At 45.6% G+C, this 20,009-nt stretch overlaps 1 protein-coding gene across 1 annotated transcript in view; it reads left to right on the top strand.

Moving 5' to 3' along the window:
• Positions 1–20,009, top strand: part of LOC139687214 (sericin-2-like) — a 376,000-nt gene that overhangs the window by 81,353 nt on the left and 274,638 nt on the right. The gene's annotated exons all lie outside the window — the stretch shown is intronic.

Below are 20,009 nucleotides of genomic sequence, written 5' to 3'. Positions count from 1 at the left end.
GTAGGTGATGATATAGTTCAACCAGTACTAAGCCCGATGGCTTGTGAAATTCACACATCAGGGTAAGGGGGCCGGTTCCTTTCCCTGTACCTGTTATGGAAGATTTGTTTCCCGAAAAATCACATAGCTTGGGTGGAGCTGAAGGTACCCAAAGAGGTCCCCCGATCGGAGGGCCCGGGAATCGAACCCGGGCCCTCCGATCGATAGTCCACGCTCTACCCCTAGACTACCGCGACTCACCATTGACCCCCATTCGATGATAATTTTTTCCCCATACAAGTAACGTTCACATGTCTTAATATAACCGACGTTATCATATTCCTCCTAGCCTATCCATTAAGCCTCGAGGTTTGCATATTCTTGCATGTTCCAACCGTATAATTATTGAGTTAATGGATACAGCTCATACCAGTGAGCGTGCATATGCATCCCGCAAGGGATCAGTGTTTATTCGGGGGTAGAAATTTGATATGTTATTCAAATGCATGCATTGATTAAATTTACCTTTCTTTTTTTATCGAGTCCAAAATACTTGCGGGTACTAGTATTATGTATCCTAAGGTTTAGTTTATTTCAATTCCTATTTGATTTTTCACTCTTCGACAATGTACGTGTAAATAGTATATCGTTAGTAAAGACAATGAGTCTTCCTCAGATAACTCTCCTGAATTATTTGCGCCATTCCGAAAGAAAATGAATGATTTGTTGGCTAAATATAGTCGTATTATTTTCCAGTACGAACAGACAGTTGCGCTTCAACGCAATGCAAGTTAAAGTTAAATTGCTCAAAATTCTGAATTTTCCTTTTTCTGTCTCGACTCATTCTATTTTGTGGGCTAACATTCCCCGCCGCTTTCGGGCAAGACCCTCCTCGGACAACTTCCGTCGCTGACCGCAGCCCGCCACCGGCAAGTGATCTTTCTGTGCTCTCGTAAGTTGTAAATTAATGAATTCCCCCCTCACCCCCTGTTAGGCCAGCAAGAATGCGTGCCTAGAGGACCTTTCGCCCGCCTCCAGCCGCCCCCGACCCCCGCCTCCTCAACCACCCCGGCTCCACCAGCCTTCCTCAATTCCCCCAGGCTTCACCACCTCCAGGGAGATAGTTGTCAGCCTCCCTTTTAGTTATGTCCGGTTGTACTCTCCCGACAGAGCCAGAGGATGGGATGGCGGCTTCGAGGGAAGGGGTGGGCCCGGATAATGTTTAGGTTCGGAAGAGAGGCTGAGGGCCGAAAGCCGAAGAAATGGACGAGTATTACCTCTTCCTCCCCCTCTTCTCCCATTTCCCTCCGGGGCCTTCCTCTCTTCCACACCCCCATCTCCCATAGTTATCTCTTTTTACACTCGAAACTTCTGAGGCCTAAAGGAAAATTGATTATCAAGGGAAAGGTGAAGTCGGAGGGCTTCCTGTGGCTGTGTCTGTGTTGTGTGCTGCGGAATGGGTGGGAGCCGGGAGGTAGGTTCTTGGCGTCCCCTCTTCACGGGTATGCATGGAAATGTCCCTAATGGCCCCTTACCCTCCCCTCTCCCTGCGCCGCCACCATCTCGTGGTGTTAGCTGGAAGGCTAGCGGGAAGACGTCGGTATTATCAATTTCTCCCTCGCGAAAACGTTTCCCAAAAGTCACGTTCGGCCGTGGTCACTCTGGCGGCGCTCTCCTATCGTAATATCCCCTCGTTATGCTTGGCCCCACCCACTTCGAGGAAGTAATCAAGTCAGCCGTCTTGGATTCTTTTGATGTAATGGAAGTGTTAAATATACCTTCCGCTGGTGCCGAGGAAACAAAGGGAAACGTTCCCCGAGCGTGGATCCCGTTTTGTGGGGCGGAGGGTGGAACTGGTGACCCGATGTGGGCGTTGTGTGGCCGGAATGATTTGTGAGAATTGGCTTTACTACCACGTTGTGGCAATCGACGCTTTTATTTTTCTAGTACACTACGAGGCAGTGACGTCGCCTTTCAGTTTCGCACTGAAGAGAACGAATTGTTGGATCTTAATTCCATCCTTACGGTACCAGCTTGTTGAAGCTCGTCCATGGTATTGACTGTTGTAAATGTTACCACAGCGGATGGTGTTACTGGAAACATCACCGACTTGCGATTTGATGAACAAGGGTCGAATCTCTCTTGAAAGGTGATTCACTGGAAGAATCTCCACCTATTCCTCTCCGAGCTTGTCCCTGCGCCCCCAGGAAGTTGAGTCGGTTGACCGTTATGTAATTGCTGTGCTTCACTCGTAGCCCGTTGGATATTACACATGTACAGTCGAGCAAGGTGAAAGTGGGGTGATTCGCCGTGGACACTAACTTTATTTCATTACGGTGTGTCGCTAAAACCTTTTAAGTACCTGTCTCCCCCAGTGAGACTAGCGCGAGGGGATTAGGAGAGGGGGGCCCGCCAGTCACCCACCGCGTACCTATATCGCGGTAATTGATTACCCCTGGAGCGGGGGATGGGTCGGCCCCAGGGGCGATTCACTTTTGTGCCCGGGATAGGGGGTCGTCTGGGGGCCGGGGTAGGAAGACGGACAGCCGAATTGGAAGTGCGTGGGCAATTGGGGTCGCTCCTCCCTCCCAGGGTCGAGCACAGGTATTCCCCGTCTCTCCCGCCACCGCCCCCCTCATTCCCCCACCTCTCCTCTCCTCACGTATTGTAAGACAGTGTGTGGTGTTGATCGCCGCTGCTTTTCCACGATCACATTCTCTGTCTCTTGCCCGCGTGCCATGTAATCATCCACCTTCGTGAATGATGCAGGACCCCCTGGTTATACTCGTTAGTTTCATTTAAGGTATTCAACCAATTAAAATGTAGGTTTTGCACGGTTTCAAATAACTATTTACTTCTAATTGTTTTGAGGACTTCCTCTTCCTTCCCTTGTATAATATATATCTCTTTATTTTATCGTAACTTCTGCCAGCCCTCATAATATCTAAACAGGTTACTCTATCCCTTTCTCTGTCCAGCTTAACCAACAGTCTCTTTCACCATACACATCACGTCCCTCAACATATTCATAATACATGATAATGTTTCCACTTTTGTGCAAACATGAAACTCAGTCATTCTCCTGGTCTTTTTCGAATTCTTTGAGCACCTTCCTGTCTCTTCTTGCCACTTATTTTCTCCATTCTCCGCTACAGCATATCAATAAAGCGCTAATCTTCACAAATTAAATTCTGTACTAATAGTTTCTTCGCATCTTTAATCATTCTACCTCTGATCAAGTCTCTTCTTCTCGCAGAGCTTCTTATTTCACTATTTTTTCCTACGGCCTCCTGTTTCTTTTCCTCCAAAATATTTCATCAAGACCTGAAGTGCTCCGTCTTCTGTTTTTTATACCCTCCTACTCTAATGTTTAATTTTGCTATCCTTCTTCTCGATTATCGCCTTACTTTCTTGTGGTTAATCTTCATCCCATACCTCTCGCATTGTTTCTGTAAAAACACTCTGTAATTCCTGTTGTGCCTTGGTTGCCTAATCCACTATAGCGTGCTCATCTGCTATCCTAGTTGAAGTAATCGTATCGGCGCCTGATTTTACATATTCTCTGTTCAAGCCCCTTCGTTGCTAGCCAAAATGTTTCTTTGGAATAAATGTTGAAAAGTACCGTCGAAAACGGGTAACCGTGTCATTCATTCCCCTGCCTATCACTGCCCGACCCAATTTTCCTTAGGCTATCCTTAAGTGTGCCTTGCGGTTCATCTATTATTTTTTATAAGTGACTTATCCCTCCAGTTTACTCGCATATTCCGCTATATCTTTGTCAAATTTAATCACTCTACATGTTCGAAGGCCGTCTCAAAATCCACGGAGCATTCATAGACTACGTAACTTAAACTCCCTAAATTAAGGGTAGATTCGAGGGAAGCACAGTCATCCTGTTTCAGCGCGTGTCGACTTCGACATGTATATCAATTCTGCAAGTTCTACGGATAGACGGATGTTGTTTTCATGGGTGTCGAGCTTTTTTAGCTATCGCCAATCACTGCGTGGAAGCCTTAGATGGGAGAGACATGAACTCGAAAACCGCCACAGCACTAAAATATTTTTTGCCACACCTATGACACATTCTGTGTGTGGTAGCACGGATTGGATGCACTAGTCGGGTTACTCATCCATACAAATAGTCACCATTCCAGCATCAACTTCGCCATGGACGTGGAAAAAGTAATTTTCTTGCTGTTTTTGAACATCCTCATCCAGAGGAAGCAGGGCGGTACTCCTGGCCACAGATTTCATTAGCAATCCGATGCACGTCGACCTGTACCTCAACGGACGCAGTCACCACGATTCTTCCAAAAATTGCGACGTTCTCGCGACCTAAATCCACCGAGACCTGGAAATAGCGGAGGGAGAGTCCTCCGATCGTAATAAATCGCTGAAGGAACGCATGCAAACGGAATGGATATGCGGAGCTTCAATTTACTATGGTCCTTAAAGGCCCTCCAAAAAGAGGCAACCTAGAGAAGAACAAGAAAAGCGCATCGTTTGAGCCTTTATCCCTAACATGTTGTCGATGTTTGGAAAAATATCAAGGAAATTAAGGAAGCACCGAGCCGAATCTTCCGTCGACAATCCTTGGAAATTGAAAGTCTTAACTCGTGAGAGTTAAGACTTTCAATTTCCTCGGCCTCAAAACTCCGGGAGAACCCCGGATTCCCGGTCAGTGCGGGGACGATTTCAGAGATTAGAGGTCTCTCGCTTTATAGGGACCAGGCATGAAGAGCGCAAAAGATACAAGCACATTGGGCTCTATTAACTAGAGGAATCTACGCTGACATTTTCTCTGTCCAGACCACGCCATTGATTTTGAAGAGGCAATTGCTATTGGAAACGAATTACCTAGGAAACCATCGAAATGAGCCTGGACAAACGCATTCTCAATCGTGACTCGGGATGCGCACCGAGTAGCATTTGGAGACTTGTTACCGAGGGGATATTGAGGAAACGAAGGATTCTCAATCAATCAGGAGGCGAGGAGAGGATACAACAAGCGCTAACCAATCAGGAAACACCTGAGTGTTCGGCGAGCGTTTATATTTTATCGGACAGAGAATAGATATCGGCACTCAACGCCCTGAGTATAACGGACGAGTTGTCCATCCAAAGGTACCTTTGATGCCAGTGGAATTCAACTAATCGTCTTACAGTTTTCACTTACAAGCTGTGGAGCTTCTATATTTTTTTGGAATCAAAATTTACCATCTGGCTATTGACCGTCTTCCTCTTAGAAACTTCGTATATATTCGTATAATTCGTATATATTCGTATAATTCGTATATATTCGTATATTCGTAGATATTTCTGAACTGGCCGGCCTAATATCTGTACCATACTACATTTGTGAGTACGAGCTCACCGTCCCGTCGTGCGATGATGTGCCTGGGCCTCTTCTTAATGAAAGCATCTACATCTGCATTGTGGTGAGCGGTACTTTATAGATTGAAATACACTCGTAACGTCAGAACCAAGCAATCGCGTATTCATTATTGTCTGCACAACTGACCTCCATGGGAAGGCAACGACAGGGTAAAGAAATACGAAGGCGTTAAGAGTCCAAGCGTCGTAGGACTGCCAGGAGAGGGCGGTCTTCGGTAGGGGGTGACGGGATTTCCTCTTCCTCGTGTAAGGGTCGTCGTTGGAGACCATGGCCAGTCCTCCGGGTGCGTGTGGCCCTGGTGTGGCGATGAAGGGTGGCATCTGGGGAAGCCCTACCGTCACCCTCGGCGTATGCCGCTGGCCCTCGCTTGCGTCCCTCTGTACGTGCAAGCGTCTCTCTTTCTCTCTCTCCCATGTTTAGACGTCCACTGATTCCCGTTTCCATTTGACGGCGAGCTTTGAGACTCTGCCGAGAGGGAAGGAAGGAGGGCCGTGCTTGTGTGTGTGTGGGGTATGGGTTCCCGAGGAGTTTCGCTGGGAGGGAGAGGGGGGGAAGCCAAGTGTAAGGGCCCTGCTGCAGTGGGGCAAAAGTTAAGACTTGCGCTTAAATCATTCATTCCTCCCCGTCACCCTCCCACGAATTTTCTCTCTCTCTAGCCGGTGCATGCATACATTCCCCTCTTCTCAACGCTTCCTTCTCTCTTCTCCCTCGCCTCACTTTCGTCTCTCGCCCGCCTTTCTCTCGCCGTTTCCTTTCCACGTCCTCTTTAAACGGCTTCCTTTCATCTTCGTCCTCCCTTCCTTCGACTTCTCTCCACGACCCCTTCCTTTCCCCGCGTGTCGTTTTATGTACGCCTCCCTCCCTTTCACCTCCACCCTCACGCCCTTCTTTTTTTATTTTTATCCACTCCCCCATCTCATTAATTCGCGTCCCGTACTCCTTGTTTGCTCTCCGCCGTGTTCCCTCTCTCTCTCTCGCCTCTTCCATCCGCCTTTTTCCCCCTTCCATCGCTCTCATTTATTAGTTTTCCCCCGACTTCCCCGTCCTCACCCTCGTCTCTCACAACCCCCCCTCCCGCGCGGCGTCCTCTCGACGCACTTTCTGTTCCCTCTATGCTACAAGCCCTTTGATTCTTTCTTTCCTCTCTCTCACTCTTCCCCATCCCATGCACCTGTAATCTCATAATCAGTTACAGACATGACGGTGCTTGTATTTTTCATGTACCTTGGATCATGAGGAGGGGTGATATGGTTTTCTTATTGAGATATACGAAATAAATAACGAATTTTCATCCAAACCTACCTATTTCTACTTTTTCAATGAACAATTTTGTAGTCTTCGTAGGTTTTTTTTCGTTGAAATCGTTCCAGCTTTGTACGCTACTGCATCATACTCGAAGTTACGTAAGTCACTTGGTTTACAAAGTGAGCTGTGCAAATTTCAAAATTCCGCGAATTTTCTCTAATAATCGTCTCCGAAGACTGTTTTGGTCGTTCTACCTTACATAGAGGTGGAGAGAATCACACGGAAGCTCTATATCTGATGTTTAACTAGTGTCTCACCATCTATGCGATAACTAGCATTGGGTGGCTTTTACATTTTCTACATTTGTTTGTGGGTTGTAGTAGAGTAACATAGCAGAAAGAAATTGTTGCGGATGATGTTTGGTGTCGCAAAGTTGGCCGCGCTTTAGCAATAACACTTATGCATATTCCTGCCTTGGAGCATTTATAGCTAATAAATCATCTGTAAGCCTTAAAGCCACGCTATATTGATCTACGAGTACTCTCACTCTATTCTTTCCTTCTATAAGACCACGCGAAAAGGAGAATTTGGCGGATAAATTAGCATGGAAATAAAAGAAACGTGACAAAAATGTCATATTTCATTTTTATGTATTTTTTTACTTTCTATGTCTGAAGTTAATCCATTTGTACCAACCTAAACATTTTTGTTTTTAAAAATATCTTTACATTTTTAATTTAAAAAATAATTCTACCGCTAATATTTATCGCAAAATTGTGATGGATCTCATCGGTATAATTGGAAAGTACTAATTATTTTTACTGAAAATTAACTATTCACTATTTATTGTCCATGTTATAGAGTTTATTCCCATTTTACCATATTTTTGCCGTGAAATGAACCTAACTGTGCCCCTGAGATTTCGGAAATCAGTAGTTATGTTGGACTGTGTGATTTTGAATAGAATAGCTTGAGGCGTCCCTTTGTGGAAGCGATTCATATCGGAAAAGGAAGTATTTTGTTCTTCCAAATATATATGCACGTGTGTGGCAGAAAAAAGTATTTTATTTAGCGATTTCTTATTTTGACGAATTGTCATTTTTGAATGGGCAACTTTAGACAGGGTTTAAGTAATTAGAGTAAAATTTCGGAACTGATGTATCTTCGTAGTGATCCCCAGCAAAATTGTGTTTGAGAGTTTCATCATTTTGGTATCGTATACATATTTGTAGCCCACGAGATTAAGAACCTATCCTTATTCTTAACTGTATTGTAGGGTTTCATCATGGCCGTTCGAGTTTCTCTCCCACGCCAAGGGCATTCTGCTTCCGCGCTCTCCCTCGCACCCCTGCTCCCTTCCGTACCCCTTCCGATATCTCCTCGCGTTCATCTCGGAGGTGGTGCGCCGCCGCTATCCTCTCATCCACGTCCCCTTCACACTTCCTTTTCTTCTCTCTCCGAGAAGCTTCTTGTTGGTCGGTTGCTTTCTTCCCATCCAGCTACATTTTTGCTGTCTCACCATTCGTTTCTTCGCATTACTCTCCCTGCCCCCCCCCCCTCGAGCCCGACAGTTTTTTGGCCGGTCCCTCCCCCACCTCTCCTCCGCAGCCCTGTTCCCCTCTCGGCCACCTTCTCACCCTCACTCCCACACACACTCCTCCGTCTTCCCTTGCCCCAGCGAGGCCGGCCGGCCGGGCCGCTTCCTCCTGCCCTCCCTTTCACACACGCAATCGACGTCTCCCCTTTCCACCCACCACGTCCCCGTCACTCCAGAAATCCCTCTGGAACCATGGCCATCTTCTCTCTCTTTCCCAACCCCTCCCCTTCGCTACGACTCCTTTTACTTGCCCTCCCCCCATCTCACCTCCGCCCAAGAGTTTGCCTGCCTTAATTTCCTTCCTCAAGATGGAGCCCCGGGTGTGCCCTATGGGTGTACGTATCTACAGTGGCCATTCGCACGGGTATTGTATGCTTGCTAGCAGCACTCCATCCATCACTTTTCCGCCGCATAATTTCATCACGGAGTTTTTAAGAATTAAAGGTATGAAGTAATTACATGTCACGCGGTGGGTAGTGTCGAAGTGAAATAGTGGTTGTGCATATCACTTACGAATGTATCTTCCTTTTATCGCAGGTGGTCGATAATTTTATGGACTATGGTTTGAGCCTCTCCGTCTTTTTTCTTAAGGATTTTTCGGTCGTCAGCCGTATACTTACGTGGTGCTTGTGGTTTTAGGAAAATGGTGGGTGGGTTCGTGACTATTATTGTGTCCTTAAAGGGTATGAGCTATAAGGTGCACACTTCGTTTTGGTCTCATCGTAATGAAATATTGGGTTCATTCTGCTTTTTGGTTCATCTCTCTGCACGTAATTTCACCTGATAACCTCACTTTGGGTCATCTATCTTGGTTTTAATAAGTTTACTATTTTAATTATTTTATGAAGTAATAACCATTTCGGTGTGCATTCAATGTTTAGGAGAACTCTTAATTTGTTGTATTGTATCAGGAAATTCCGTCTTGAGTAGTATGAACTCTTGATCGCGACAAACCTTTGATGAAATTATTTGCAGTGAGCATCAAAGCATTGCCCCTCAGGGCCGTGGCGCCATCAATGGAGGTCAGCGATAGCGAACATGTAAAAACAAATGGTACACTTATATTTTAACTTTCACTGTGCATGAGGATTATTATTCACCATAACTCAGCAAGTGTCAACTGGCGCCCGGTGCCCGCGATGCCATATGAGTTCTAAGATCACGATCTCCTGCGAAGAACACTACCGTTGTGGAGCGCATTTATATTTCTTTCCTCTTGGTTTGTGTCTGGGTGCCTATGGCCGTTAAAACGAGTAAATCGTTCCCTTTAGTGCCCATATTTGTGGTAACGTTCGAGGACAAAAAGCGGCACATCTAACGGCGTTTAGGACTTAATGGGTTTAAACAGCGAGTCGCACGGCCTCTCCCCCAGCCACCATCCCCGCTCCCTCCCCTCACACATGTCTCCCCCTGTCTCTCCGCCGCTCGCGCACGCCATCATCCCCTCGACCCCTCCTCCCAAGGCACTTTTTTCCTCCCCCGCCTTCCCCTTGCCGAGCGCCGCCCTCCTTCATGCCCCCGCTCACGTGAAATGTTCAAATCCACTGCCTCCCTCGTGCGTCGGCACTACTTCCCTTCCCTCATCTTCTTTTTTCCAACCCACTCCTGTGTCCCCTCTATACCCTTCGTGCCCACCCCCTTGGCTCATACACCCCTTTCCCTCTCTGCATCCTTTCTTCAAATCCTGTTTGTCTCATGGGGTGAACCTGATTACATGGAGGGCTGGCGACTGGCAGGGGGGAGGGGGGGAGTTTTCTCTCCGGTGACTCTTGGAGCTGACATAGTTTGGGGTAATGGCGGGTGTTTGCCATCGGGATGGGGGAGTTTGGTTCGGGGTTGGGTTTTCCTTCTAGGGGCGGTGGGTGGAGCTCGGGAAGGGAAACAGTCTCCGACGAAGGGAGTGTTTCACGTGCGTGCGACGGTGTGGGAGCGCGATAAATTGGTAAGAGAGAAAAGGCTTCGAGAGTCAAGGGAAGGGGCGGCGTTCCGCCGTTTTGGAGAGACGCAAACAGGGGGAGTAATTTGGTGGATTAGTATATATTGATTGCACGTGCCTTTTAATCGCAATCGAGATTTGTACTTTGCTATAGGCTGAAGCGCATGCCTTTATGCGCTAGGGGTAATTATTATTTATACTTTCCTGAGGGTATTTCCTCGGTGGCACAAGCTGATTTTGCGAAGCATCGCTCAAGCCACTCTACTTCAATCTGCAATGCCCGTGCGTCGTAGGTTATACGGGATCGTGTTAAGGAAATTTCGTACGATACTTTTTATATTTCTAGTTACTGTTTTATTCGTGGTTCATGAATGTTGTGGTTATTTCCTAATTTATTTATACTCATATATTATTTTATACTTATTGTTATATTAGAATAATGGCATTCTACCGTTTAAGGTAGGTTTTGGATGGCCACATTAAATGTTGAAACGATAATCTTTTCTGCCTTATTAGTTTTCCCCATCATTTTATTATTTAACTCTTAGTACTTTCTCGTGTGTGTACATTATTTCATTTTCTTCTCTCCTATCGTTCCGATAATCTCGTCCGTAATCCATTGTTTTTTTCATACTTTTTGTTTATAAAGGGTCGCTTGCGTCTTTTGATATCCTTTTCTTGATATTTTCAAAAATATTTCAATGTAATCGTCTCCCTGTCCTTTCTCAATTCTATCTCTACGGTTTGCCGGTGCTCATTTCCTTTCGTCCGGACTGATGCTTTTTTATTCCATTTCCTCAAATCTCTTCCCTATTTTGTCTTTTCAAATCAGGCGTTACACCTCATTAGTATACAATTATGATCTGAATCCTCATTCATTCTTTGGAAACCGTGTGAACAAATCACACTGTTCATAAATCTGTGCCTAACCGTAATGTAGTCTGATATCATTCTGAATCCCTGCACATTTTCCATGTACAGCTACGCCAATTTTGGTGTTTCCTGCGTAGCTCCTCGCGGTCATTCCTTCTCCCTAAACCGTAGTACCCAACCTCATCTCTGCCTTCGCCTACCGTCGCGTTCCCAACCCCATCACCATTAAATGTTTCCCTCCAGGAACCCCCGCAAATATGTCCTCTAACTGATCGTATCGACCTCTTCCTCCCCATGATTGCTCCTAGGTGGCATGCAGACTTGAATAATGAACAAGTTCCTTGGCTCAGCTTTAACTTCTACTAAAGTATTCTATCAATCGCTTGCTCTATGTTTACTACGGACCTTTTTACCTTTGTGTTGAATAATATTGCCACCCCTCGCAGGATGTCCTCCACTACGCTCTTTATTACTCGATATCAATCGCTCCAGTTATCGCCGTTATCCTTCAATATCATTTCGCACAGTCCTAACACATCTCGACCGCCTCTCTCCATTTCCTACTTTATATTTTATCATTTCCCTGTCTTGACATCGTCCTAACATTGCGTGCAAGCCCATATTCCTTATTCTAGCTAGTCCATTTTTGTTCAATGTTTTCTGTGCTGTTGCTGTCAATCATCAGAGATTTCGTGAACTGACGGCCGCAAAAATGTTGCATTTACTGCTACCGGACCCGACACCAGACCCAGAGGGTCGAGTTTCGTAATTACCCGGATTCATTCTCACATACTATTCCATGTAATGTCCATCAGAAAGTCGTTGGATCTTTATTTAAGATGTTTTTCTGTGCCCTTCTTCAATAGTGTTTTTAACGCGATACCATCGCCCCACTAGGTTCAGATGACTTTGTAGGCACCTCACTGAGGAATGGACACTTCGCTAGGGGTTATATGGATTGGAAAAATAAAAAAAATGGAGCAATGGCCAAAAAATCAGCATCTTTGTTTCGAATTCTCCATTATTACTTCACCCATATGTGGAATCTTGCGGGGTATTGTGTAGATACAGAAGAAATCCAAAATTATAAGTCTGGGAAAATTTGAAAAGCAGGGAAATAAAATATAAATTTGAAACAGCCAAACAAAATAACGGGTATTACAGAGTTACCAGAAAGAGCATGTTGAAAAAAAAAACACCGAGAAACCATGGGTGTCACAGGATTTAACAATATGACATCATTCGGGGGGCAATTGCCTATGATCTGCTGAAAAGACCTTGGTTAAAGTAAATTTCTTTTTTGATAATTCTCGCGCAACGATAACTTCAGGTTTCCACAATCGAAATTTTGCTGAAGTCCATCCGGAATTCCGGGAAATCGACAACTTGATGTCCTTTTTTTTTATCTACTCTCTGGAAACTCGTTGGCAGTCCTTTACCAGTTGTCACTCCTTTCTTCCCGTTAGAAAGACTTCCATCACGTCTTCCATTGGAAGAACCTTTCTGGATTTAAAAATCCCAAAAATATCAGGTATGCAATGTTGCCCTTGGGCCAAGCGCCGTCGAAGATGAGAGCGCGCTCGTTTGAAATACACGGAATCCCTTATGGTACGCAGTTATATCCGAAAAGTACGTATTCTTCCGTCAAGCTTTAATATTGTGGAGAAATCATAGCCGAAACCACCGGCCGGCTTCTCCAACCACTGAATAAATTGAATTTGGGTCGCTCCAAGGGAATGCTGCGGCTATCATTGTTCTGGTTTCCTTCTCTCTCCTTTACTCCCTCTCACTTTCTTTCCACGGATAACGGGTCATCAGGGTTGTTTGAGGGAGGAGGGTTATTTAGTTGATGGTGCGTGTATGGTAATGTGCGAGATTTCGCGAACTTATTTGGGAGGCTAATTCCGAATTCCTTCTCCGCCACTCCATTTCCCACAGAAATGGAGAGAAGAAAAAAATAAAACTGTTTAAAAATAAAACTGTTTAAAAATAATACCTTTAAGAAAAAAGTGAAGGGTAGACTGCGGCCGTGAATGAGCGTATAATTTTGGGATATGCCCATCGGAATTGTAATAGGGAAAATTGGTGTCGCTGTTTGTTTGATAAGGCTATCATCTTCTGTCCTCTTCCATTTTTCAATAAAGGTTTTCGCCAAATTATTATCCCATATCCATTCTTGTTGAGCGATTAGTTTCCTGCAGGACTATTGGGATCTGAACTAGATAATAACTTTCGCCTGGGCACTTTTTTACGTGGTGTCGCAGCCATGTTTCCTTTTGCCAGTGTGTATGGAGAAATCAGAAAGCATGTCGCTGTATTTGCAGCGAAAAGTTAAATATATACATAGCTATTTCCGCATATATTTAACGCTGTATCTTCTCAGTTTAATTTATTTTGGTTTTATTTATTGCACTGATGGTTCACTAATTGTAAAATTCAGGATTTTTAATCGTCTTAGCAAATATCTGTTTAGCTCTAATGGAACTTATTCATGATTTTCATGTCCTGCCCTACGAAGATTTCTTCCCAAGAACTTTCATTTCATATGAAAATGCCATTTCGTTTTACATATATCGCGTTGCACGAAGGCGACTAAAACCGAACGAAACTGAAGATATGGTCGTAGTAAACTAATTTTATTCTTAAAAAAGCTTTTAGCAGACCTAACTTTTCGACGCGATAGTGAAAATATACGAAACGCATGGGATATTAGCATAACCCTAATTACTTCATGATGGAGAATACCGTCCATTTAATGAGCAAGTGGTGTAACCAGTTCCATCCAGATAGTCCAGGCCAATACCGTTTAATTGAGTTAGTGAAGGCTCAACTTGACGCCGCCAAGTTGGTTTAGTAAATGTGGAAACATCATCTCCTCTTGCCTCCAACTTTAAAAAAAATATTATTCTTGCGGACATTTTGAGGAAGTAAATCCAAGGTTAGTTCGGGAATGCCAAGAAAAGGCGGGTGGAATGGGGGCTGAAGAGGAGTTGGAGGTTGTAAGGATTGTAAGTCGGTTGAGAAGGGCTCTACATCGTCCCTGAGGGGGTTTGGCATTCGGTTAAGGTGGGTAGAAGGTTCGTTGGACGGCAGATGAGGATGAGAAGCAAGTTAGCAGAAGGCTGTCGAGAAGAGGGTTCGGAAGGGATCGAGTGGGTGGTGAAGAATGGGGGTTGTGCACGAAGTGAGAGTGAAAGGGAGGGTTTTTTGGAGGGGGGGGGGCTGTCGGAAGGGGGTGCTAAGGCTTTTGGAGAGGGGTTATTCGTTTAGAATTTCGGATGATTTCCCCTCTCCCTCCGCCCGTTCGGCACCCCCGGTTAAACCCTTGCCCCTTCTCCTTGCCTCCCGTCTCCCCTTACACCATGGCATTTTTTTTCTCCGGCAGTAATCCACCCGGGCCGTGGAGAGAGACTATTTCGGCGCCGCACCCCCGTCTGCACTTGTTTTCCATCCCTCCCTTAACTTTCATGCGGTCCCGTCCTCTTTTTTAATCGTCAATTCCCAAGGGCCAGACACCGTCCGAAACTCAACTCGGATCTCTTGAAACCAGTTACGGCGTGATTATCATGGCAAGCGTAATTGGACAAGGGGAATTTCTTGTTTTGCAAGTTTTGTAAGAATTAAAGTATACACGCATTAAATACCCCAGGTTGTTAGTAATTAATCGGTTCAACGATTTTTCGGTTGCTGAATGCCTACTTACAGGTTTTTCACGTCGAAGACATGATTTCTATTTGTCCTGGTACTGTCCGGTTCCCGACCAGAGGAAGGAACGTTCGGAAAACCGAAAAAGGAATCGGAATTGTCGGTCACGAGTTACAACACTACTTTCGATGTCTTGCGGTCGTTCACCGCCGCTGTGTGTAATGTGTTGGATGTGTCCTTAAACCTGTCACCCATGATTTCCGGTTGACGCATCTAAATGCCAGTAGTTAATCTTCCCTATTCCTTCCCGTGTCGCGCAAACATCTTTGTTAGCAGCAATAGCCTCGGTGGTCCAGAACTTAAGTTACTGATGGTTCCCGCGGAAGTCGCAACTTAAAGTTATCAGGCGGGACGGGTGCTGGGGAAATTACTTGCATCAGTGATATGGAGTGGGACGCAAGAATTTAATTTTTGTCCTTAGGTTCTCTGATATACAATTAGGTTCGCTGATGACCAAGCTTTAGTTTGTCAGTCAGCCAAGGGGTTTCAAGCATTGCTGAGTGAATTGGAAATTCAATGCGACAGGTATGGGATGAGAATCAATATTAATAAAACAAAGGTTATGCGATTGTCTAGAAAGAAAAAGACTAAGCTAAGCATTAAAATAGGAGGGCAAAAATTAGAGCAGGTAGAACAGTTTACGTATCTCGGAAGTGTTTTGGACCAAAACGGTCAAATTAGTAGGGCTGTAAGAAGAAAACATTTGCTAGGCGGAGACGCTTTCACAAGGAGGAGGGACAGGGACCCTGAGTAAAGAAATTAAGAAAAGACTCGTGAAAATTTTAATGTTGAGCGTGGCTATCTACAGAGCGGAAACGTGGTCATTGAAGCAGGAGGATAGACGTAGCTTGGAGGCTTTTGAAATGTGGGTGTGGAGAAGAATGGAGAAGGTGAAATGGACCGAGAAGAAAACAAATGAGGAAGTACTTGGTATGGTGGGCGAAGAGAGGGGTTTGTTGGGAGAAATCCTATGGAGGCATGAAAAGTGGATGAAAGGGGCATTGACCAGCAGTGAGATGTTGAAGACTGTGATAGAGGGGAGAACGTTAGGCAAACGAGGAAATGGAAGGAACAGGATAGGGATGTTGGACGGAATGAAGGGAAGAAGAAAGTACTCAGAGATGAAGAGGGACCTGATATAGAGTAGGATTCTGGATTTTTTTTGTTTTTGTTTTCTTAGGAGTCACAAAATGTTTTGTTTAGTAGCTGTGTCCATCCAAAAACCTACCTTAACCGGTAGATTACCTAATAATAATAATAAATAAATAAATATATATAATTATGTATATATATGTATATATATATATGTTTATCTATATATGTATATGTATATATATATGTTTATCTATATATCTATATATATATATATATATATATATACGAGGGTCATCCGGAAAGTAGTACCCGTTCGTGAAATAAAGACACAAAAGTAAATATTAACAAACATAAAAAATTTTATTTGAAAGAGGATACTTTAAACTACTTCTCAACATAATCTCCAAGCAAATTAAGGCATTTGTCATAACGTGTGACAAGTTTCTGTATTCCTGCTGCATAGTCCTTCGCCGCCAGCTCATTGAGATACGCGAGGGACCCATCTTGCACAAATTTTTGCATAATGCAGATGGTGTTTAACAATTTCATGAACAATTGTTCGAGAAACATTGGGAAAATGCTCACAGATGTCATCAATTGTGACGCGCCGATCGTTCCTCACGAATTCGTCAACTGAGCTCACCAGTTGGTCTGTAATGACAGACGGTCTCCCCGAACGCTCATCGTCGTGTGTGTTCCCCCTCCCCATGTTGAAGTTGCGACACCACCGCCGAACAGACGACTCGTCCATTACATTGTCTCCATACACCTCCTTTAATTGGCGATGAATATCACATGGGCGAACGTTTCTTGCATTGAGGAATTTAATCACTGCCCTCACTTCACAACTGGCGGCGTTCTCAATTTTTTTAAACATTGTAAACAATCACAGAAACAACACAGGCAATGCTAGCGTCACGCAACTTGGCTCAGAGAAGGCAGACAAGCCACTGAAGCTATCTGACCTCGTCCAGCGGCTACTCGCGTCGTCAGCACTTCATGCGGCACGAACGGGTACTACTTTCCGGATGACCCTCGTGTATATATATATATATATGTATATATATGTTTATCTATATATATATATGTATATGTATATATATATATATGTTTATCTATATATATATATATATATATATATATATACACATACATATATACATGTATATGGAGCCTATGGTGATATAGGCAAGCAGGATTGGTGAGGAAGATGATGTGTGTGAAACACAAGCAGTGGAAGGTTTCCGGTACCTCGGACATTCGTAAGGTGTTTTCCCGGTGCACGATTCTATTGGAATCTTCGCCGGTTTTCCACCGTGGCAAGGGAATCTCTTACCCGGTGGAAAGACCGTGAAGATTTCACTTAGCGTAGACCTTTGACTTCCCCGGCCGATGCTCTATCAATTATGCCTTCGAGGAAACGTAATAACCGATGCATTCAGGGAGGGGTTATGCAACCGTGTGCCCCGATTCTTGAGCGAAGAAATGGCACCCCTGGAGCTTGTGTATTTAGCATTGTGGCTCGACGCACTGAAATAACAAGCCGAGAGAGACACCAAAACGGGGAGATAGTCCATGGGAACCCACTTCTTACTCTAGACACAGGTGATCGAGTACACCAGTTTTCTCCCCCTTTGATCGCGTAACTTAGCCACCAAACACCCTTCCATTCCTGTCGCCGCGAACCAATAGTCGTCCGTCGTGATAGAAAACACGACGTTTCATGAATTTAATCGAATCGAAGGGGACTTTGGAGCCTTCAATATGTTTCTCTCAAATGGGAGAAGAGAGCGCCCTTCTCGCAGCATGGACTTCGGGTCGGCCCTCGGCGCCGTCCTCGCCCGCGACTCGCCGCGGCACTCGTCCGGGGGACGGATGTTTAGCTTTAATTTCGGCAGAATGGCATCTGTGGTCGTCCCCCAAGGTTCCGGGAAGACGGGGGGAGGTGAGGGTGTTGAGGTTTGTGGGGGAGCGAGAGGGAGCGCAGGAGTGAACGGTAAGGCACTCTGTTTTCGGGGCCATGTCGGGGGAGAAGTCGCTCGCTCCGCCTCCAGTGTGTGCTCTAGTCCGTGGGAAACGCTTCCCCTGCGCTTGCCTTATTTCCCCTTTTATTTTTTTAATTTTCGTATGGGAAGGGGTTTCGGGCCCAGGGTGTGTTTGGCCCAGGGGGAGTGGGCCCGCTCCCATTCCTCGGGTGGGGTGGGTGCGAGGGTGTGGGAATGCGTGTCGAATGTGCGGGTGGTGCGGGGAGAGGATTGGTTCCCTCGGGTTGTTTGGAAGAAGTGAGGCAGCGGAGAGGGAGGTGGGTGGACTTGGTGCGTGAGGACGTGCGTGGAGGGGATGTGGGGGTCCCAGGGAGGGGAGGAGGGCCAGGCGTGCGTGGGTACGCCTGAGAGGGGGGCACGAGTGAGACGCTCAAGAGGAAGAGGGCGGGGGGGGGGGGCGTCTACGGGTGGAGGAAAGAACGAACGGAGGGGGTTGTATGTAAAAGGGTCGATTCGGGAAGGAAATGAAAATTTAATGCCTTTTTCCCCTCTCCTCTTTCTCTTGAAGCATTCAACCCTTCTCTTGATCTTTCCTCCGCTCCCAACGAACACCTCACTCTCCATCCCGCGCTAGGTACGATTCCTGTGAAGAAAGCCGCGGGGTTAAAGGGGAATTCGTTGATCCCCGTCTTTCCGACCCCTTCCCCTTCGTGTTGTCCAATGACGGATGGTTGACTTACTATTGCTCCTTCTCATATTCTCATCTTTCCTTTCTAACTCTTCGAAAGCTTTTCCGCTACCATATAGATGAGGGAGGTTACGTCCTTTCGAATCGCATCCCTTAGTTCGCGGATCCTTCGCTTTGCAGTGATTGGTGTCGCCTTGGTCGTCGGAGGTTTATCAACGCCATTAGTGATATCTAATTTCTAAAGGTGGGGTATTTTGATGTGTTTGTGGTCGGTAGAGTGGAGGGGCGCTGGAGAGGAGCTGAGCCAACCAACTGCCTACGATAGGCGCCAAGGTTCCCGCATTTTGATGTCCCATCCGATGGACATTGTAAATCACTTCATAGTATTGCTTCACCTCAGCTCGAGTTAGAATTCTTCCAAAAATCTTCTTCCGTGTTTGATTTGAACCCTGACTCATTGCATCGTCGGCTAATGTACATAGCTGGTCGAGGTGGTAAGCTCGATGTTATGATATACAGTTGAAGGCTGTGGTTCGAATCCGGACTCTCACATGACTCGTGTTTGTCTCACCATTAGCTATTTCATCTGCAAATCATCATTAAGCTGCAATCTGTAGCAAGAGCTTGTGGCACTAACTGTTAGGACATCCGTTACAAGGTAATGGACGATTTTTCTGAAAAAGGACTTGTGTTTGTATTTTATTGTTCCCGTGGTGTTCATAAAATCTGCTGGAAACAAAAAACCTTCCATCGCTCTGCTCGACGTCCCATCCATTTTAAGTTGCCGTTTTTGTTCCACTTACTGATGCTACTCGGGGATGTATTCCCTTCGTATTGCGGAGAAATTGGAAGATCGATACTTTTGCAGCAAATATAGCTTGTCTTGGAGCCATAGCGTCGTATTATAATAATTTGTCGCTGCGGAAGTAACTTAGCAGCGGCTTATGCCTTAAGCCGGCTTATGACTTGACTTTAGGTAAATGCTAGTTAGTTGTATATTATTTCGTCTGGAATGCCCAATAACTAGATCTTACCTGCCGGAAACCTAATTTAATAATTACTATCACCTCCTCCCAACCCGTACTCACTCATTTCAAATCATCTTGTCCCTTATTTCACTCGGGCCAAAAACTTTCGCGCGAGTGCGTTGGAATTCTTATAATCATCATTCTTTATCTCCCCCGAAATGTGTCTGAAGCCGGCGATGCGCCCTGGTGGCTTGAGAGACGGGTAAGGGATGAGATAGAGCTCTTTTTTGCTAACGCAAACGGTAGTTCTTTTGGAAGAATGGTTTACTCGGGAGATGCACGTATATATCGGCGAGGGGGTTGATGGTGGCGCTTTGGGGTGGTTGGTCTTTTGGTCGGTTGTCGGGTGGAGGAGTGAAACGGGGACGATCGTGGGGATCTCTGCCCCCCCCCCTCTTCCCACTTTTCCTCCGATCGACATAGCATCCATCTGAATGGTATCCCCTCCACGCGACCCCCCTCCTTCCCTCCCTCATCTCCCTT

Source organism: Hetaerina americana, unplaced genomic scaffold, assembly GCF_022747635.1.
Source record: "Hetaerina americana unplaced genomic scaffold, ioHetAmer1.1.p SCAF_18, whole genome shotgun sequence".
Classification (NCBI taxonomy): domain Eukaryota; kingdom Metazoa; phylum Arthropoda; class Insecta; order Odonata; family Calopterygidae; genus Hetaerina; species Hetaerina americana.
Note: the sequence above shows the minus strand (reverse complement) of the source record. Positions and strands in the feature narration are given on the sequence as shown.